Source organism: Ictidomys tridecemlineatus, chromosome 4, assembly GCF_052094955.1.
Source record: "Ictidomys tridecemlineatus isolate mIctTri1 chromosome 4, mIctTri1.hap1, whole genome shotgun sequence".
Taxonomy (NCBI): Eukaryota; Metazoa; Chordata; class Mammalia; order Rodentia; family Sciuridae; genus Ictidomys; species Ictidomys tridecemlineatus.
Window position 1 is genome coordinate 61,644,842 of NC_135480.1, and position 16,489 is coordinate 61,661,330.

At 43.5% G+C, this 16,489-nt stretch overlaps 1 long non-coding RNA gene across 3 annotated transcripts in view; it reads left to right on the plus strand.

Moving 5' to 3' along the window:
- Nucleotides 1–16,489, plus strand: part of LOC120889649 (uncharacterized) — a 79,535-nt gene that overhangs the window by 44,845 nt on the left and 18,201 nt on the right. For all 3 annotated transcript variants that reach the window (XR_013437789.1, XR_013437790.1, XR_013437791.1), the window contains 2 exons: nucleotides 5,662–5,757; nucleotides 7,189–7,315. This is a non-coding gene — a long non-coding RNA (uncharacterized LOC120889649). The remainder of the gene's footprint in view (nucleotides 1–5,661; nucleotides 5,758–7,188; nucleotides 7,316–16,489) is intronic.

Here is a 16,489-nt window from a genome sequence, read left to right on the forward strand (position 1 = left end):
GACACATTCAAGGACCACAGCAGAGGTCTCCCAAATGAACTCCTAGCCAGGGTCTTCCAGAACCAGGTGGACCTCAGTCTGTCCTGAGCTCCCTGAGATGGCTTCAGGGAGAGTCCCCCAGGGCCTCCTGTCTGGTTGGGGCGATTGCTCTCAAGTTTTATGTGAGGTTATTTAGGCAAGGGATTCCAGGAAGGCGGAGGGTGGAAATTCAGGCACTGGCAACGAGCTGGTGAGCATCACCACCCTGGGGCTGGACGGTGGCCCCGCCTCACACTCCTGTCTCTAGGCCCCGGGACAGGTCGTTCAGAAGCTGGGTCTGGTGGAAAACCAGAAAACAGGACCCACCCTAGAGCAGGGGCTGGGCCTGTGGGTGACTCCAAGCTAAATCTCCACACAAGGGTCCATTGTGGTCTCTGCCTGGCCCAGGGTTCTGCCAGCCCTTCCGGCTCCCGGAAAATGTTTCCCTTCTGGCAACTCCTGAAGCAGCCTGTCCTTGGCCAAGAGGCTGACTGGCCCCACACCCAGGTCTCTCCCACCCAGTGAGGATCCTGGGCTCCTGGCAGCTCCGAATTCTTGTGTCCATCCCGCATTTCACGCTCAGGGTCCCTGAGGCTCAGGGGAGTGGACACAGGCCAGAGCAGCACACCAGGACCAGAATTAGGACCAGAACTCAGCACTTTGGCTTTCACTACCTAGAGGAGGCAGCTGGGTTTGCACTCAGCAAGGGGAAGAGCTGTCCCTCTTACAGCCCTTTGTGGCTGTCTGGAAGAAATGACTAGTGCTTAGGCGGCTGCTTGCCCACTCCACGCGTCTCAGGAGATCTAGCCCCCTCCTCTATGTGGCCTTGTGAGGGTCGCTCTTCCTCTCTGCGTCTGAGTACGGAGGGTCCCCACTGTTGATCCAGTCCTGACATCTTCAGCCTGTGAATCAGGCATGGGCACACTAGATGGGGCGAGGAGAAGCAGCCTTGGAATCTGGGGCATTGACAGCTCCACCTCATCCATATGCCAAGCTGCCAGGCACCAGAGGCTCTGGGGTCAGGGACTTTCCAACCTTTTCTTAGGCGGATAGCGCCACCTAGGGTCCAATCGGTGGGACTTGAATCCCGCTGGGGATTCCACCACCTTCACTGGAGGGTGGGACCTCTGCTGAGCCAGGCCCTGGGAATAAAAAAGGGATTCTGACCACAGACAGGAGGGGAGAAGGCCCACAGGCAGTGACACCCATGATGAGGAGGCTGTGACAGCAGAAAGTGCAGGGCAGAGGAGGGTCTCTGAGCACCATCAGGCTGAGAAAGAGGTACTGCCATGGTTATAACTCTCATTGACTGTCTTCTAGGCCAGGTCCTGTTTAGGTGCTGGGGACCCTGGAAGAATCAATTATTGTCTTTTTTTTTTCAATATTTTTTAGTTGTTGATGGACCTTCATTTTATTTATTTATAAATGTTTTATTTTAAATAAATGCTTTATTTTATTTATTTATAAGTGCTGGGAATCGAACCCAGTGCCTCCTCACACATGTGAAGCAAGTGCTCTACCACTGGGCCACAACCCCAGTCTCTTTTTATTTTATTTTGTTTGGGTACTAGAAATGTAACCCAAGGGAGATTTACCCCTGAGCCACATCCCCTGCCCTTTTAAATTTTATTTTGAGATAGGGCCTCACTATGTGGCTGAGGCTGGTCTTGAACTTCTGATCTCTCTGCCTCAGCCTCTCCAGTAGATGAGATTACAGGTATGCCCCTATCATACTTCCCTCCCCTTGATTTTTAAAAATGTTGAAATAGAAAAAAGTACACAATGAGCAAATGAGCTCCTGCACGTTCTCCTAGACTCAACAGTTGATATTTAGCCTTATTTACTTCATCACATTTTCTCTTTTTAAAAAATCTGAACCTATTTTATTTTTTGGTACTAGGGTTTGAAACCAGGGGCGCTTAACAGCTGAGCCACATCCCCAGCCTTTTTTTTTTTTTTTTTAAATAGGGTCTCATTAAGTTGCTTAGGACCTCGCTAAATTGCTAAGACTGGCCTCAAACTTGCCATCCTCCTGCCTCAGCCTCCTGAGTTGCTGAGATTACAGGCATGCACCATCACGCCTGACTGAACCACTTGAAAATACATTGCAGATATCCTGACACGTAATGAACCCCCCTCAGCATGCAGCTCCTAAAATTTTTCCTATATAATCATAGTCACAATCCTAGGAAAAGTAACAATAATCCCATACTATAATATCTAGTCCCTAGTCGTATTTCCCAAAATGCATTTTTATAGCTAATTTTTGGAAGATGAGGGAGAGGAACAGGATCCAATTAATGTTCATTCATTGCATTTGGTTGTTGATATCTTTGTTCTTTTATTTTACATTTATTTATTTATTGGGCTGGTGATCAAACCCAGGGCCATATGCATGTTAGGCAAGCACTTTTTCACTGAGTCACATTCCTATTCCTTCTTTGTTCTTTTATTTATTTAAAAAAATTTTTTAAGTTGTAGATGAACACAATACCTTTATTTTACTTATTTTTATGTGGTGCTAAGGATCGAACCCAGAGCCTCACACATGCTAGGCAAGTGCTCTACCACTGAGCCACAACCTCAGCCCCTGTTCTTTTAGAATCTGAAACAGTTGCTCAACTTTTTCTCCAATTAAATTGGCCTTTTTTTTTACATTGAATTTTTTCTTTGTTCACTGAAGAAAAGTTGTAAACACGGGGGAAAATGACAAAAGAAAATAATCTGTAATCCCAATCCATTGAGCTTCCCTCTGTTGGCATTTTGGTATGCAGCCAACCCTCTGTGTCTGAGGGTTCTTCCTCCACAGACTCACCCAACTCCCATAAAAATATTTTTTTAAGGTTGCATCTGTCCTGAGCATGTACAGACTTTTTTCTTGTCATTATTTCCTAAACAATGCAGTATAACAGCTACTTACATAGAGTTTACATTGCATTAGGTATTATAAGTAATCTAGAGATATTTTAAATTATACAGGGGGACGAGCTTAGGCTATATGCAAATATAATGCCAATTAGTATAAGGGACTTGAGCATCCAAGCCTTTCTGTATTTGTGGAAGTCCTGGAATTAATCCCTTAGGTATACTGAGGTACTATTGTATTTTCTTCTGGTCACTTATTTTAAAAAACTGAGTAAATAATGATTTTTTAAAATAATTGGCCTAGTGGCTGAGGATGTGGCTCAGTGGTAGAGCACTTGCCTTCCATGTGCAAGGCACTGGGTTCGATCCTTAACACCTCATAACAATAAATAAATAAATAAAGGTATTTTGTCCATCTACAATTTATTTATTTATTTTTAAATTGGTCTAGGGCTGAGGGTGATAGTGCACAACTGTAATCCCTGAGACTCAGGAGGCTGAAGCAGGAGGATTGCAAGTTCCAGCCAGCCCCAGCAGTTTAACAAGACCCTGTCTCAAATTAAATAAATAAAAAGAATTGGGGATGTGGCTTAGTGGGAGAGCACCCGGAATTCAATCCCCAATATAGCAAAAATGATAATTTCTCTATTGAAACATAATTCACCAATTTATTTATTTTGTGGTACAGGGGATTGAACCCAGGGTCTTACACATGCTAGGCAAGTGCTCTACCTACTGAATTAAACCACTGGCCCTTTCTAAAAATTACTTTATTTTGAAGCAAAGTCTTGCTAAGTTGCCTAGAGGGGCCTCAACTTTTGATCCTCCTGCCTCATCCTCCTGTATAGCTGGGATTACAGGCCTGAGTCACCAATAAGTCACCAGTTTAAAGTGTGCAAGTCAGTGGATCTCTGCTTTGAGATGGGTCTTGTTATGTCACTCAGGCTAGTCTGGAACTCCTGGGCTCTAGAAATTCTCCTGCCTCAGTCTCCTGAGTATTGGTGACTATAGGTATGCCGTATTACACCTGGCCTCCAGTGTTTTTTAGAATATTCACAGGTATCTGCGACCATTGCTACGTTCAATTTTAGAATATTTTCATCACCTGAGGGGGAAAAAAAGAAATCATACACCCTTTACCTATTACTCCTTTATTTCTGCCTCTCTCCCCAGCCCTAAGCAACCACAAATCTACTGTCTATCTCTACAGATTTACCTATTCTGGCCGCTTCATATAAAGGGAGTCATATGTCTTTTGTGCCTTTTTCTTCACATGGCATGATTTCAAGATTCAATTATGTTGAGCACTTTATGCCTTTTATGGCTAAATAATATTCCAGAGTATGATGTACTATATTTTGTTAATTTGTTTATCAGTCGATGGACATTTGTATGGTTTCCACCTTTTGATAATATGAAAAAGGCCAGTATTTGTGTTCAAGTTTTTGTGTGAACGTGTGTTTTCCTGTCTCTTGGAATGCGGTTGGAGAGACTTATGGTAACTCTGTGTTTAACTGTTTAAGGAACTTTTAGATTCTTTCCCCAGAGTAGAGCAATTAATGCTTGTTTGTGCCAATCTGCAACCCATGAGGATTCTGACTCCTACACATCCTTCCCAACGTTTGTCAATATCTGATTGTGTTAGTCAGCTCTTTGCTGCTGTGAGCAAAATACCCTGACATAAACAAGATGAAGGAGGAAAGCTTTATTTTGGCTTGTTGCTTCAGAGGGTTCAGTCCATGGTACACCGGCTCTATTGTTTTGGGCCTGAGATGGGGCAGAACATCACGATAGAAGGATGTGGAAGCCCAAAGCTGTTCACCTCACGGCAGCTCGAGAACAAGAAGAAAGGGCCAGGGATAAGGTTTGGTTTCCAAGAGCACACTCACAAGGACCTTCGCTTTCAGTTTCTACCACTTCCCAATAATCTATTCAGATTATGAATTCATCAATGGATTAATTCACAAATGAGTTCGGAGTCCTCGGGATCCAATCACACCCCCAAAGCCCCACCTCTGGCCATTGTTATCTTGGGGATAAAGCCTTCAACATTTGAGTCTTTGGGGGACGCTCCAGACCCAAATCATAACACTAACTTAAAAAAAAAATTATGACCATTCGCCTGGGTACGAAGTGGTTTCTATTGTGGTTTTGATTTGCGTTTACCATATGACTAATTAGATCAAGCATCTTTTCATGTGTTTATTGCCCATTTGTATATCTTCTTCAGAAAACATCTAATCAGATCTTTTACCCATTTAAAAATTGAGTTGTTCATCCTTTTATTATTGAATTTTAATAGTTCTTTATGTCTTTTATTTTATTATTAGTTTTGGTACCAAAGATTGAACCCAGGGATGTTCAACCTCTGAACCATACCTAGTGCAGTTTTTATTATTTATTTATTTTAAACATTTTTTTAAATAACTTTATTTATTTTTTTTTAATGTGGTGCTAAGGATTGAACCCAGTGTTTCACACATGCTAGGCAAGCACTCTACCACTGAGCCATAACCCCAGTCCCTCAGTTTTTATTTTGAGACAGGGGCCCAATAAATTGCTCACTAAATTGCTGAGGTTGGCTTTGAACTTGAGATCCTCCTGCCTCAGCCTCCTGAGTCACTGCAATTATAGTCACGTGCTACTATGCCTAGCTATATATTTTATTTATTTATTCATCTATTTATTTATTTATTTTGGTACCAAGGATTGAAACCAGGGTTATTAAACCACTGAACCACATCCCCAGCCCTTTTTAATTTTTTTTTTTTAACACAGGGTCTCACGAAGTTGCTTGGACCTCACTAAATTGCTGAGACTGCTCTTGAAACTGAAATCTTCCTGCCTCAGCCTCCCAAGGTGCCAAGATTACAGGTATGTGACAGCATGCCTGGCTCTATATATTTTAGGTACAAATCCTTCAGATAAATTATTTTAAATACTTTCTCCTTTTCTGGGTTGTCTTTTTATGTTTCTGATCATATTCTTTGAAGCATAAGGGTTTTTCTTTATTTTGATGAAGTCCAGTTTATATTGTTTTTGTGTTGTTTATTGGGCTTTTGGTGTCCTCAAAATCCACTGTCAAAACCAATGTCATGGAGATTTACCCCTATGTTTCATCTTCTTCTTTTTTCCTCTTCCTCCCCTCTCCTCTCCTTTTTTAGTACCCAGGATTGAACCCAAGGCACTCAACAAGCTGTATCGCCGGCCCTTTTATTTATTTATTTATTTAAAAGTTAGAGAAAAACCATTTTTTTTTAAGAGAGAGAATTTTAATATTTATTTTTTAGTTCTTGGCGGACACAACATCTTTGTCTATATGTGGTGCTGAGGATCGAACCCAAGCCGCATGCATGCCAGGCGAGCGCGCTACTGCTTGAGCCATATCCCCAGCCCCAATCCTTTTTATTTTGTATTTTGAAACAGGGTCTTGCTAAATTGCTCAGGTTGGGCTGGAAATTGTGATCTTCTTTAGCTTCATGAGTAGCTGGAATTATAGGCATGTGCCTCCACACCAAATTTCTTTCTTTTTTTTTTCTTGTTTATTTATTTATTTATTTTTTGGTGGTACTCAGGATTGGAACCCAGGACTTTGCTCATACTAAGCAAATGCTCTATCTCTGAGCCCCAGCCCCAGCCCCAGCCCCAGTACTCTTTAATGCCTTTTTGTCTCTCATAGTACTGACATCTTTAACGAGTTGAGGCTACTTGTTTTAAAGAATGTTTCTTTCTTTCTTTTTTTTTTTTTTTTGGTACTGGGGCTTGAACTCAGGAGCACTTGACCACTGAGCCACATCCCTAGCCCTATTTTGTATTTTATTTAGAGACAGGGTCTCACTGAATTGCTTAGCACCTCATCATTGCTGAGGCTGGTTTTGAACTCTCCATCCTCCTGTCTCAGCCTATGTAAGTTAATGCAATAGTTTGATTAATAAAGCTAACACTAAAACTCACAGTAGCAGGGTTCAGTTTTGGAGACAGTATATAAGTTAGCATTTGATTATTTTTACTAATCTGTGGCAATCCTTCTGCCTTGGCCTTCTGAGTAGCTGGGATTTACAGGCATGTGCCACCACATCCAGCCTCTTCTAAGAGTTTTGTAGTTTTAACTCTTAAATTCGGTTCTTTGATACTTTTTTTTTTTTTCGTGGTGCTGGGGATTAGAACCCAGGGCCTTGTGCATGCAAGGCAAGCACTCTACCAGCTGAGCTATATCCCCAGCCTTCTTTGATCCATTTTGAGTTGCATTTTGTGCATGTCCAGCTGCATTATTGTGCATGTGGTTGACAATTGTCCCTGTAACAGGAAGTAGAGAGGATGAGAACTGCTGGTCTCTGCCCCACCCAAGGAGATGTTATAGCCTTTGATTGTGAGCTGGGAGCAGAAGAATCCTGTGTTCCAGCTGAAGTGGAGCTTCCATCATGCCAAGCTGGTGAGCTGGGGCACAGAAATGAGTTGTGGCTCAAATACTGCTGACACTGTTCTTACTGAGATTTCATAGATTTTCTTGAACATTTGCTGAATGCCCTTAGAGCAATTCCAAGGGAACATACATCCATATAAATATATAAGTATATATGTATAATTTTTAAATTTATAGTTGTTTCACTCCAGAGAGGGTCTAGTGGGTTTGCAGAGCTCCTCACACTGCCGTTCCAGAAACTGTCTAACAGTTTTTACCAAGTAATATTCTGTTGTATGTTTCCACCATTTGTTTATTTATTTACCCATTGATGGACATTTGAGTTATTTCCCATCTGGGGCCACTACAAACAAAGTTGCTCTGCACATTTGTGTACAAGTCTTTGTTCAGTCATATTCTCTCGTTTGTCTTGAGAAAATACCTAGAAGTGGAAGGGCTGAGTTACATGGCAGGTTTGTGTTTAATTTTTTAAGCAACTCCTAAACTGCTTTTCAAAGTGATTGCACTAGTTTACATTCACGCCAGCAGCATATATGATTTCTAGTTGCTCTGTATCCTTACCAACACTTGGTGTGATAAGTCTTTTTAATTTTAGTCACTCTGACAGATGGGTAGTGGTATTGCTTTGAGGTTTTAATTTTCATTTCCCTAATAGCTAATGATGTGTTTTTCATATGCTCATTTTCTATCCATGTGTCTTTTTTGGTTGTAGATGGACACAATATCTTTTTTAAAAATTGTTTTTAGTTGTAGTTGGACACAATACCTTTATTTTATCTATTTATTTTTATATGGTGCTGAGGATCAAACTCAGTGTTTCACATGTGCTAGGCGAGCTCTCTACCACTGAGCCACAACCCTAGTCCCTAGACACAATATCTTTATTTTTTAATTAATTAATTTATTTTTATGTGATGCTGAGAACCCAGTGCCTCACACATGCTAGGCAAGCGCTCTACCCCTGAGCCACAATCCAGTCCTGAGTGATTTGTTTTCTTATTAAATTTTGAGAGGGAAATATAAATTCTTTTATAGATACGTGAATTGCAAGAGTTTCTCCCAGCTGATGGCTTGTCTTTCTGTTCTCCTAATTATGTCTTTCAAAGGGCACTGTTTGCTGACTTTGATGAGGTCAAATTTATCAATAGCTTTCATTTATAGATCATGTTTCTGATATTTTAATCTATGAAGTCTTTGCCTAACTCCAAGTCACAAAGATTTTATTACCTTTTTTCCCCCTTTTCTCTCTCTTCCTTCTTTCTTTCCTTTGTACTGGAGAGTGAACCTATGGGCGCTCTACACTGCACTACAACCCCAGCACCCCACAGTTTTTTGTTTGTTTTGTTTTGAGAGGGAGTACTAGTGATTGAGCTCAGAGGCACTCGACCACAGAGCCACATCCCCAGCCCTATTTTGTATTTTATTTAGAAATAGGATCTCCCTGAGTTGCTTGATGCCTTGCTTTTGCTGAGGCTGGCTTTGAACTCTCCATCCTCCTGCCTCAGCCTCCTGAGCCACTGGGATTATAGGCATGGACCACCGTGCTTGGCCCCACTTTGTTTTGAGATGGGGTCTTGCTAACTTGTGGAGGCTGGCTTGAAATGCTTTTGCCTTGACCTTCTGAGTCACTGGGATTACAGGCATGTACTATTGCACCCAGCACAAAAATTTTATTTTTTTGTTTGGTATTCCCTCTTCCCATTTTTTTTTTTTTTTTTTGGTTTGCATTGTATACATGATTTTATATCTTGCTTCCCTCCAACCCCAAAAAATTCTTTAAAAATCTCAAATCTATGGGAAAATTGATGGCACTATGAACACCCATGTGCCCTTTGCCTTCATACATCAGTTGTTAACATTTTTCCATAATTGCTTTATCTCCTTGGAAACTTTTTCCTCAAACATTTAACAGTAAATTGCAGGATTTCGTAACACTGATTTTTTTCCAGGTTTAAGCAAGCTGTCCTGGAAATGTCCTTTTTTGTTTTTCTTTTAATTTTTTTTTTTTAGTTGTATATGGACTCAATGCCTTTATTTGTATTTATGTGGCGCTAGGATCGAACCCAGTGCTTCACACTTGTGAGGCAAGTGCTCTGCCACTGAGCTACAACTGCAGCCCCTGGAAATGTTCTTTAAAAAGTAGTAACAAAACCAGGCACCGTGACACAAACCTATAATCCCAGAGTGAGGGAGAAGGATGGCAAGTTTGAGCCCAGCCTTGAAATTTAGAGAGACCCTGTCTCAAAATAAAAAAAAAATAAAAAAGGACTGGGGACATAGTTTATCACTAAAGTGTTTGCCTAGCCTGTGTGAGTTCAATGGGTTCAATCTCTAATACTACAAAACAAAACAAAAAAAACAAATAAAAACTGTTCCCTTTCCTTATTCCAACCCTCATGACCCGAGAGCCATTTGCCTGAGAAGTGGACAGGGAAGAAACAGGGTTCAGATGCCCCTGGGAATTTAGGATATGAATCCCTGATTTCCTCAACTCCTAGTCCAGGGGTCACTTCCTGCCAAAGAGCCCTCTTCTGGGAAGCTGAGGCCAAGGTCTTATGGTGACCTTGAGGCAGCTGGGCCTACTCTGGGTTTAGCTGGTAGAGAAGCTAATGTGGCTGTTTGGCTTCTCTCCCAAAGACGGTTCATATCTTTCTGGTGGTGACTTCTCTGTTGTGAACAGGCTGGGTGCCCCTCCTTCTGACACCCAACCCTATCCCAGTGGCTTTGGCCTGGAACTTCTCTACCAGCCCTCCTTCCTTCTTCAAAGCCTAGCGAGTATCCCTCCACATCAAGTCTTCCCGCACCCTGTCCTGCCCTTGGAGTCAGGCTTGCCTTCCAGGCAAGGGAGGTCAACAGTGCCATTTCACAGATAAAAGACTCATCCTAGTGCACTGGGCAGAGTCCGTGTCCCGGAGTTAGGGCAGAGCCAGAGTGGTTCAGACCCCTGTCTCTACCTACCAGGAGACATCAGAGCCCTGTCTGCAACTCTAGCAGCCTGTGTGCACAGAGGTCAGGTCTGCTGTCTGCTGTATCTGGGATCTGCATGCCCCCCAAACTCCATCTCCATGAGTCTAGATCTTCTCTTACTTCAGAGTCCAGCCTGCTGTGGGAAGCCATCCCTACTGCTACTGAGAGGGACTGCTCTTTCTCTGGATTCCCCCATGACCTGGAGTCAGGAGCTGGACTCCTCTGCCTGCATTTGGCACCTCACTCCAAGTTCCTAGGCTGTGGTCCTGCACGCTGGTCCTTAATCAGCTTCATACATTACATTTAGTGTTTTGTAGTAATTTATTTATACTATATTTCTATTAACTTTTTTTGTTTTTCCTTTCTCTTCTTTCATAGTACTTTTTTTTCTACTCATGGATGACCACATTTTCAAAAACTTAGAGAAGAATAAAAGTCATTAGGGGCTGGAGTTGTTGCTCAGTGGTAGAGTACTTGCCTAGCACGTGTGAGGTACTGGGTTCAATTCTCAGCACCACATATACCTAAATAAACAAAGGTATTGTGTCCACCTACAAACTTAAAAAAAAAAAAGTCATTAACATTGCCACATATCATCACATTAACATGTTGATAGATTATGATTCTTCTTTAAAAAAATATAACAGCAATTGGATGTGGTGGCACATGCCTGTAATTCCAGGGACTTGGGAGACAGAGGCAGAAAGATCACATGTTGAAGGACAACCCTAACAATTTACCAAGGTCCTAAAAAACCTAGCAAGACCCTGTCTCAAAATAAAAAGGGCTAGGGCTGGGGATGTGGCTCAAGCTGTAGCACACTCGCCTGGCATGCGTGCAGCCCAGGTTTGATCCTCAGCACCACATACAAACAAAGATGTTGTGTCTGCCGAAAACTAAAAAATAAATATTAAAATTCTCTCTCTAAAATAAATAAAATAAAAAGGGCTAGAGATGTAGGTCAGTGGCAAAGAGAGCCCACTGAACCAATTCAATCCCCAATACCCAAACAAACAAAAAACAAACAAAAAAACCCAACTTACATTACATCAACATTATTTTCCCATGTCATTAAAAATACATGGGACACACACACCTTCTAAGATGGCTAGAATCAAAAGGACAGATAATAACAAATATGGCAAAATGGAGCCTTCATACATTGCTGGTGGGGATGTAAAATGAAGCAACTCCTTTATGAAACAGGTTGGCAGTTCCTCAGATAACCAAGCATAGTGTTACCAAAGATCCAGAAATTTCACTGCTAGGTATATATTCAAGAGAAATGAAAACAAACATTCACATTAAAACATGTACATGAGCTGGGCACAGTAGTGCCTGTGATCCCAGAGGCTCAGGAGGCTGAGGCAGGAGGATTGGGAGTTCAAGACCAGCCTCAGTACCTCAGTGATGCCTTAAGCCACTTAGCAAGACCCTGTCCCTAAATAAACTATTAAAAAGGGCTGGGGACATGGCTCAGTGGTTAAGTACCCCTGGGTTTAACAACAACAACTTGTACATGAAACTGGGCCCAGTGGTCATGCCTGTAATTCCAGATAACAATTCAGGAGTCTCAGGCAGGGGAATTGAAAGTTCAAGGTCACCTTGGGCAACTTAAGTGAAACCATATCTCGAAATAAAAACTAGTAAAAAAAGAACTGAGGGTGTAGCTCAGTGGTAGAATGCTACAAGTGTGAGGTTTGGGGTTCAATCCTTGGCACTGAAAAAAAAAGTCAAATGTGAACAGTCATAAGAACATTGTTGGGGCTGGGGATGTGGCTCAAGCAGTAGCGCGCTCGCCTGGCATGTGTGCGGCCTGGGTTCAATCCTCAGCACCACATACAAACAAAGATGTTGTGTCCGCCAAAAACTGAAAAATAAATATTGAAATTCTCTCACTCTCTCTTTCCCCCTCTCTCTCTCTAAAAAAAGATAAAAAAAATAAAGAAAATATTTATTTCAAAAAAAAAAGAATATTATTCAACCCAAATGTCCATCAACTAATGTATGAATAAATAAAATGTACATACAATGGGATGTTATTCAATCACAAAAAGGAATGAAGTACTGGAACAGGCTACAATGTAGATGAATCTTGAAAAAATTATGCCAAGAGGAAAAAAGCCACACACAGAACATCATATGTGATATGATTCTATTTATATGAAATATCCAGAATAGACAAATCTATACAGACAGAAAATAGATTTATGGGTTGTGGATGAGGTTTGGGGACAAATGGGGAGTGACTGACAATGGTTGTAGAGTTTTTTGGGGGACAATGAAAATGTTATAAAATTGATTGTGGTGATGTTTGCAAAACATGGGAAATATAATAAAAACTATTGAGTTGTACACTTTAAATGAGTGAATTATATGGTATGTGAGTTGTATATATCAATAAAGCTGTTATAATTAAGAACAACAACAAAAAACACTCCATGTCCCTAAACATTATTCCTTTGCACAACTGCATCATAATTTATTTAGATTTCTACTGTTGGAGTTTTATGTTTTCTATTAGCTCCTTTGTTTCAAACATTTCCAAAATACACAAGAATGATTGGAACACTATAATGAACCCATATACCCATCACCCACTTCTACAATTATGAACACAATTTTTGCTTTTGTAAACATCGATTTAACGATCATTCTTGTGCATAAATCTTTGTCCACACTCCACACTGTTTCCTTCTATTTATATTGAATTCAATTCCGTTCAAACCATTTCCTCAAATCTTCACAATGCCTTCCCAGCATGCCCTAGGGGTGTGATGAATCAGATCAGCCCTCCCCATACTGTTGAGGAGTTCCGACTCTGGTGGGGGAGGTAGGTATCCCACTGGAGCGACCAGAGGGTTGGAGACTGTGTAACTGCAGAGGAAGGGAATCAACCCAGCCTGGCCTCCGACTTCTCTGCCCCAGCCCTGCCTTTCTCTCATGCTGCCACTGGGGGGCGCCAGAGCCAGTCTTTCACAGACTCTTCTGGAGCTCTCAGCAGCAGGGAGTCGGTGGTGGGGTTGGGCTCTCCGGCTCTTTGGGTGCCCCTGACGTGGTGGTAGCCCTCTTTTAGCCTCATGTGGAAAATGAAGGAGACGGATCCACCAAAGCGCCAATCCAGATTCCCACCATGAGCCCGCTCTCACCTGTGCAGGGCTTTGGGCGGCACTACCCAGCATCTGTTTCTGGAGGGTCCAGGAGATCCTTCCCGGTGCCCCTCCACTCTGCGCCCCAGGAGAAACTAAGGTCCACCCAGGCACTTCCCACTTTTTACAGAGGCCTACAAGAGGCAGCTCATTACCTCCTAGAAGTGATTTGGGTAGCAAATTTTTCTGGCAACACATGGCCAAGGGTAAGGATGGGTAAGGAGCCTGCCCAGTGATGCCTCCTGGCTGCCCACTCTGGGAGCCAACCAGGTGAGAACAGCCTCAGGGAGACCCGTGTCCAGCAGCAAAGTCAAGACTGTGGGTGGAGGAAGAGCAAATGAATCAACAGGAACTTCTGAAGGCCCAGGCTGATATCCGGCCCAGCTTTGGTCCCCCAGGGGCAAGGCCTGGAGAATCACAAGGGCTGCTGTGTCCGGCATAGCTGAGGGCTGAGTCAGGGTGTCTGCTTTCCTGAGAGAGCTGCTCCTGAATTGGGGTGTCTCCTGGCTCGCAGCCTCTCCTATTGGCCCAGGCAGGGGGCTGGAGGCCAGGCTCTGTGCTCTGTTCAGAGGGCAGCTCCTCCTTGGGATACTGTCTCAGCTATGACCCCAACACTACTCTGGGCCTTGTCTTTGCTTGTCCCTGGCCCTACCCAGGGTGCCTTCTCTTAACCCAGTGAGCTGACTGTAGCCAGCCAGGGCACCAGACACTCCCCAAATGTCAGTTAATTCACTTGGGGAAGGAAGGGCCATAAATCCTCATAAATCCACCCTAGCACCTACTGTGTGCCAGAAAGGCCCAGCCCAGGTGGGGCACTTTGCACCCACCTTCCTTCCTTCCTTCCTTCCTTCCTTCCTCCCCACCCCCATTCTCTCCCTCCCTCCCTTCATTTCTTTCTTTCTTGACTTAGGCCTGGGTCTGTCTGATTTCTGTTTTCTCTTTCTATCTGTGTCTCCTTCCATCTTCTCACCCGTGGAAAGCTCCCATTCTGAATCATCATGTCTGACTCTTTTTTTTTTAATTTTTTAATATTTATTTATTTATTTTAGTTATTGGCAGACACAACATCTTTGTTTGTATGTGGTGCTGAGGATCGAACCCGGGCCGCACGCATGCCAGGCGAGCGCGCTACCACTTGAGCCACATCCCCAGCCCCTCATGTCTGACTCTTAACTCGTCTGCTCTATCCACGTGGCTGCTGTCCTCCTGCATCACCAGAGTCTATGGAATTGCACATATGCTCACAGTTCACATGTACCAAGGTGCATGCACTGATACATATGGGTGCAAATGTATATCTCAGCCATGACTGCAGCTTATCAGCTGTGTGACCTTGAGTAAATCACTTAACCTCTCTGAGATTCAATTTTCTCACCTCATTAGAGTTGTTAAAAGAATAAATAAGATATCATGTATAAGGTGGGCATGGTGGCACACACTTGTAATCCCAGTAGCTTGGGAGGCTGAGGCAGGAGGATGGAGAGTTCAAAGCCAGCCTCAGCAAAAGCGAGATGCTGGGCTGGGGATGTGGCTCAAGCGGTAGCGCGCTCGTCTGGCATGCGTGCGGCCCGGGTTCGATCCTCAGCACCACATACCAACAAAGATGTTGTGTCCACCGAGAACTAATAAATAAACAAAATTAAAAAAAAAAAAAAGCGAGATGCTAAGCAATGCAGTGAGACCCTGACTCTAAATAAAATACAAAACAGGGATGGGGATGTGGCTCAGTGGTTGAGTGTCCCTGAGTTCAATCCCTGGTACCCCTCCCCCTCCCCCCCCAAAAAAGATATCATGTACAACATTCTTAGAACCTTGCCTAAGCATAGTGCTCAATAAAGATTAGATAATTTTTGTTTGTTCTTTTAATTCTTACTATGTTTCTTGGTTTAATCTCAGCACTTTCAATTGACTTTTTTTTTAAGGGCTAGGTATTTTTCAGTTTTATTGATGTTTATTATTATTGTACACCTTATTTACATTTAACAAACCACATGCAATATATACAGAGGCACAAGGTTGGCATTCCCACCTACAAACACCTTGTTTGTGCTTGTGTCTGGTCCAGGCTATGAAATGAGTTTTCTACTCAAAGTGTGGTCTGCAGATCATTCTGGGCTCTTGTTAGAATTTTTTTTTTCCTTTTTCTTTTTTTGGTGGTGTTAAGGATTGAACTCAGAACATGCCAGGCAAGTGCTCTGACATCCCCAGCTCACTTGTTAGAATCTTGAAGAATCCCACCCCCACCCCCAGAATCTGCATTTTAATAAGATCCTTAGAGCATCCAGGCAGAGAAGAGGGAAGGGAGCAGAGCTGCCATCCTTAGGTGGCTAGGTGGCCAGGAGGGAGCTGGCTTAGGTCCTATTCTGGTGTCTCCAACCTGCTCCTGTACCAGGCTGATACACCTCCCAGCTCCTCCTCCACTCTTGGGAGTTGGTGCTAAGTGCAAGGCTATCCTCCTCCACCTTGGGTGGTCCCCTCAACCTGTCCTAGGAGGACATAAATAGCAAGGTCTCTCCCTGGTCCTTTCCAGGGTTCTGAAGAACTAGGGCTGGGAGCTACCTGAGGGCTCAAGCAACTGGAAGCGTGCCTCTTGCCCGTCATTGGCCCTCTGACATGTGTTTGTACAAGCCGGTGGCTCTCCCCACCCAGCATCATGACAGGTTACCCCAGAACTCTGGCTGACCTCGCCCATCTTGAGTGGGGTGTGGGCTAAGTCCCTTGGGGCTGTGAGAGCCCGAATCCTGGGCCGGATCCTTGCTCCCTTAGCCTTGGGGCTAATTTTAGTGCTGCCTTGACAGCTGCCTTGCCCCGGCCTGGGCCAGTTCCCAGCCACTCCGTGCTGGGGTCAGCTGGGGTCTCAGGGGAGTGGGCCAGGCCCGCCTCAGCTTTGGCTGCAGGAGATGAAACTAGAATCCTTGTCCCCCATCCACCCTCCCCACTGTCTGAAGAGTCCTCCCGCAGTGCTGACCAGTGCACTGGGATGGGAACCCATCCTGCTCCTAGCCTGAAAGACAGACAAGTGCAATCCTCCAGAGATGCCAAAGATCAGAAAGCTTAGGACAGAAAG